General features: G+C 38.8%; 1 long non-coding RNA gene across 1 annotated transcript; it reads left to right on the top strand.

The window, feature by feature from the left end:
- Nucleotides 1–3,922: 3,922 nt before the first annotated feature.
- Nucleotides 3,923–4,337, top strand: LOC124172811. Its single transcript, XR_006868280.1, has 3 exons — nucleotides 3,923–4,011; nucleotides 4,116–4,151; nucleotides 4,292–4,337. It is a non-coding gene; the product is annotated as an uncharacterized LOC124172811 (long non-coding RNA).
- The last annotated feature ends 1,663 nt before the right edge of the window (nucleotides 4,338–6,000 follow it).

Raw genomic sequence — 6,000 nt, 5'->3', positions numbered from 1 at the left:
AGGCTAGGAGGATTTACTTATATTTAACCTTTTCCCTACTATGCACGTATATATACGTGTGGACGTTTCCTGACCCGGGAGACGACGGGCATATATATACATGTGAAATTTACCCGGCCAGGAGATTGAAAGCCGTATATATACGTTTTCTAGCTCCCACACCCCTTTTAGGACGGTCGTGGGTTTATGACCCCCCCCCCTCCTGGATCACTGTAGTCCTGCTAGAAAATTGGGGAGGCCCCCCCCCCTTAGCTCTGATGAAGTTCCTTCAAAAGGGGTGTTTCCTATTATTTTTTTATTGCCTTAATCGCAACATTATTACTCCTGGAGTACGTATTTCACGCTTTCAGATTTTTTAATGACGATATCTATTTTTCGTGGTTAAATGAAAAGTGAAAAATTTCAAGCACGCAAAAATGCGACGCAATAGTAGGAATGATGGGAAAAAGTCCGTGCGACGCATTTCTGGTTCCCCCTCCCACCTAGTGAGTTGACCTTGATCAAGGCTCTTGAGTGCTGATAGGACGCAGGATGCTAGCGGGAAGCTGAGTACCTTGCTGGCTGATGGCGCTTGGCTTGTAAAAGGTTTATTGAAACCTTATCAAACGAAGAAAACATTCCGACCTTAGCCAGTTTTAATAGGTGATTATTAAGACATGTTTCCCTGAGCTCTGTGCCTCATGCATGCATTGGTAACCTCAGACGATGTATGACTCCTATCCTCTCGTGTGGAAACTAGGTCCCTGTGACGTCACGTGGAGTGGTATCGCATGGGCGCCAACCTGGCCCTTTTCAAATGAGGTTAAAAATGGACCATAGCCATTCGTCTAAACCGGTGTTTCTAAAAGGAAATAATTTGTATATTATGAAAACACTAATGGTGGGTAACTAAATGCAATCAATGCCTTTCGTTTTCTTTGATGAAGGAAACTACCCTATTTCTGTCTGAAACATCAGAGTGGCTACTGGGTCTCTGTGTACCATGCCCCCATCAAAATCCGAGGGGACGCTTTGTATTTTTTCCCACCTCCAGATATTTTGGAGGTACTATGAAACCTTTGGAGGGGACAGGATCCCTCCAGGTATGGCCATGCTTGAAAATAGCAAAATCTAAACAAACAGCGGGGCCCGACATCCCCCAGCCCCAATTTTTTTCTGGGTGGCCAGGTACTTAAATATTAATAATGATGTCGCCTTTATTTTAATAAGCGAATTTAGGACTGTAAAGCCCTTTCTTGTAATTAACTTCAAATGAACGAATTCAAATGTATTTCGTGTAGAATGGTTGGTAGGTCTATGAATGTTTTCCTCCGATTGTATACAAAGTGTCATCAAGAGGGATAGCCTCGACTGAAGGAGAAAGATTAGTGTTTTAAAGAGGCTAGTGATGTCTGCTTAGAATTAAATATTGTAATTATTATGCATCAACTACTTGTGCATAAGAGAAGAAATGAAATTGTTGGTCCAAAACGTATGACTTCAAATAAATATTGGCCGAGTTGGTCAAACCTCTTGTACGGTTTAAGTAACCTCAGATTTAAAGCTTGGTGATGTGAGTTAGGTGAAGGAGTAATGTGTATGTTATCAATTTTTTTTTTCAGTTGCATAGTACGGCAGTAACATTTTTTTATCCACTTTAACGCATAAAAACTTAATTAAACCCTGCTGTCAGTTTAAAATTTTGAATGGAGAAAATTCTCTTTTCGCGGATATCATTATACGTTTACACCGACATATCAGTGCACCAATAATATGGAAAATATTTCAGTCAGGTAAACTGCTCCATCAAGTCCTTTTTCATATTACCCGAATATTCTATCGTTTTCAATATTATGTAGACATTCACGAGACCCGGTTAATTGATGGGGCCGAGTCTGTGCAAACTTGGAAGGTTGGCACGTGAAGCAACCTGCATCCGTTGCCTTCGTGGCGAGCCGACAAGTACGGACACGGACGCAACTGAGCAACTGAACCTGGAGTCAAACTCCAGGAGCAAGTGCCCAATCGGAATTAAGATTAGCGGGTGGAATGTATTGAGGTAATTCGCGTCCCCACAAACACCGTTCGAGTGTTTTCTTTCAGTCTCTGTGGCGAGGTTTTTCCTATCTTTGGATTCATTTCTCCTTTCCATCCATTGGATCCTTTGGGATCCATTCAAGTCCTTCATCCCACGGGTGAAAAACAAATTCGCACATCTATCAGTTCGGCAAAATACCTCTCTTAATTTGTTGTTGCCCCGGAAATGTAGTAGCGTACTAATATCATATTTCACTGTTAAAGATTTCCATTCTCAATTGCTCAAGCAATATAAGCTTCGCTTGTGGGTATCTAGCGGCTCCTAACCTAATGCGCTTAACATATATGTAAAGCGGTATATATTCGGTATAAACGTATAATGATATCCGCGGAAAGCGAAAAGAGGAAAAAGAAAGACAAGCGGAAAGAAAAAGAAAAAAAAATTCTCCATTCAAAATTTTAAAATGACAGCAGGGTTTCATTAAGTTTTTATGCGTTAAAGTGGATAAAAAAATGTTACTGCCATACTATGTAACTGAAAAAAAAATTGATAACGAGAGGTTCGAATTACCGACTTCGGATTGCTGCTGTGGTAAGTCTTCACCTTAACCACTAGTCCATCTCACTCGTTAAATTCCTTTTTGATTCATGACAAGATTTATCAGGCAAGGGAAAGAAGCAGTCTTCTAGTGTCACTAAATCAAACTGATTTTAAACACTCAGTGGCATTATTTGCTGTGATATTGCGGCGGATATCTTATATGTATGCTATATTTGCTATCGCTGATCTAAAAGCTTCAGCGTTAATTGTTAGACATAATAATTCGACGGATCGGCCAACTTACGAGAGAGGGTAAATTGACGTTCTGGACGTAGATGTATTATCTAGCAGGAGCCGCATAATTTATGTGGTATTAAACATTGCACATATCTTGCATACATTTCCCTTTAACGATGTTGTTATAAAAATATTACGGGAGGTGTTCAAATTAATTTAGTTCAAATTTCCCTCCTGAAATATTTTTATAACAACATCGTTGATGATGATGTAAAATGCCGAAACTCGATTTGTGTGGCGAAAGTGGCGCCACTCCATTTGTTGCAATACTTAGAATCTGCCTGTACATTCTCATTAGAAGGAAGGGCCTTTCATCTTATTAGGTATTAACCTTGTTCATGAGTATCTATGTGACACCTTTTCCCTCCTCCCATGGGTTTAAAGTAAATTTTGAAAAATTCACCTTTAGATATTTCCTGTGTTTAACTTCAATTTGTACAAACATACCTTTCCTTTCCAGTAAATTTGGTTAATTATAAATTGATAGTTTCGGGTAGGCAGGCATAGTATTTTGCTTCTCCTTTTGCAAACGTACGTGCCTATTTCAATAAATATTCTTCTATTTTTAGATATATGGACATGAATAAACAAAATAAAATGGAAGATGGTGTCCACAAATAAGGGTAGGGCCACACCAAAACCCTGCCCTATATGTGGCAAAGGGTATACTACGCAATTAGTCCGCCACATCCAGAAGATGCACCCTTCAGTGTATAAAAAACACGGAAGGGAAGTTGTAGAAAATGCTCCCGGGGAGTAAACAGCCTGGTTTCGAAAGGTGTAAACAGGTATCCGGAGCCCTTCATCTTGAGTGCATTCGGTCAAGCATGGAGGGACTCCCCAGAGGAAGTTCGGGAGAGCCTTGCATGCCTCGGGGTTGAAGTGATCCCTTCGGGGATATCCCTCCCGGAGGCATGCGGGGTGGAGGTGGAGAGGGATTTTGACGGGGTAAGTGACGGGTCGTCCTCCATGGAGACATGATATTTTCCATATTTTCATGAAAATACTTCTTCGTTTTCGGTAGTGGAAAATTGTTTACGCTATCCCCATTGACACCATGTTTTCTTTTTTAGAACGCTGACATCGGAAGAACGGAGGAAGTGGAAGTTTCGCCTCCGTCAGCTCTCCTCGAGGTGGAAGCTCAAAATATTCCAGATGTGAGTCAATGAGTTATTTACACTTTTTATAGTATACAGGACACTTCTCATATCCCATGAAGCTTTTTACTGTACGCCCTGTAACGTCACGTTTTCCTTTTCAGAACTCTGAAGCTACGGAGGAGACAGCGTTGCCTGTGGTGAGTAGAGTACTTGGATGAAAGTAGAAAAATATGAGAGGTTTTTTTATATGTATACAGTTTGCACTCCACTTCACCATTTTCAAATCATACAAACATCCGTTGCAAATGTCTAAGTTCATTCTTCATCTATATCTTAGGACAGAGGCGAGGTTCCCGGATAGGAGGCAGATGGTGGAGAATCTGTGAGTTAATGTTAAATTTATATTTGATAGACTAGAAAAATACCTATTGCATATCATGGAAATCATCCAAATTCCACTTTTCACATTCCCGATCCAGTATAAGCAAAAATTTGACTTTGGGTTTCTTAATCCTCTGTTAGGGATACATTAATGACCTCAAAATTTTCTTTGAGTCGGAGGAGTTGAGTCTTCCCGCGACTCCGGATATTTTTCAGCCACCTCCGACGCCGCGAGGTAAGTAAAGGAAAAACTGTTTCAAATTCTGATATTGAAAGTTTTAGTGCTAATTTAAGCAAAATTCTTACCTAGGTTTTTCTTAATTTCAGGAAAGGACATTTCCCAGATTAATTTTCTATGAATTTTATAAAGGAATTCACATAATTTTTAGAATTGTATTTATGTTATTTATATTATAATATTTATCTTATTTAATGTCTATGTTTTTTAAATAATTATTGCATTTAATACCTGTGTTTTTTAAAAATATTTATTGTATTTTATCTGTGTATTTAAAAAAAATATTAAGTGTAGTTTATCTCTGCATTTTTAAAAATTTATTGTATTTATAAATTGTATTTAAAATATTTATAGTGTGTCTCTATTTTTTTAATAAAAAAAATATATATGCATATATATTCGATACATTTTTATTACCAATCAGAGTATACAATTCATTTGATTTACAAGTACGCATTTTCAAAATTTTAATTCGGATCTCCAGTGGCTCAAGAAATAAAGGTGTCCCAAATTAGAATATAAAGGCCCTATTTGTCTTAAAATGCATTGAAACAAAGAGCAATTGGAAAGAAAAATACGAATCTTTATATGCCATAGAATACAAATTCTTATACGATACACTGAAGGTCATTGTTGAATCTATAACAAATTTTGAGAAATTTAAGCTCAAAATAGGACAGATCAAAGCTTTTAATCTCACACGTTTGACCTACCATCACTCATATGTAAAATTCCGGATTCCTTGATGATACACAGACAAAAATTGTAGTCTCTGACATATAATTACGATAATCATAGGCTAATAAAATTTATTATGAATTCAGTAAATCTAAACTTTGAACTTGATGAGATAAGATTATGAGGTCTTTCCACTCCCATCCGTCCAAAGGGTTGGACGTGGCTAATGCGTGTTCCGTAGTTTCTCAGCGCGAAGATGCACCCTTCAGTGATTAAAAAACACGGAAGGGATGTTATAGAAAAATGTTCCAGGGGAGTAACCAGCCTGGTATCTAAAGGTATCAGCAGGTACCCGGAGCATTTTATTTTGAATGTATTCTGTGCAGTATGGAGAGACTCCCCTCAAGAAACAAGGGAGAGCCTCGCATGCCTCAGGGTTGAGGTTATCCCTTCGGGGTTATCCCTCGAGGAGGCATGCGGGGTGGATGAGGAGACGGATGTTGACGGGGTAAGTGACGGGTCGTCCTCCATGGACACATGATATTTTTCATATTCTCATAAATATACTTTGTCGTTTTAGGTAGTGGAAAATTGTTTACGCTATCCCCATTGACGCTATGTCTTCCTTTTCAGAATGCTGAGACATCGGAAGAGGTAGGGGAGTCGACTGCATCGCCTCCATCATGTAATACCTCAGCTCTCCTTGAGGTGGAGACTGAAAATCTCCCGGATATAAGTGAATGAATTAT

The sequence above is a fragment of the Ischnura elegans genome (assembly GCF_921293095.1).
Source record: "Ischnura elegans chromosome 13 unlocalized genomic scaffold, ioIscEleg1.1 SUPER_13_unloc_3, whole genome shotgun sequence".
Classification (NCBI taxonomy): Eukaryota; Metazoa; Arthropoda; class Insecta; order Odonata; family Coenagrionidae; genus Ischnura; species Ischnura elegans.
Note: the sequence above shows the minus strand (reverse complement) of the source record. Positions and strands in the feature narration are given on the sequence as shown.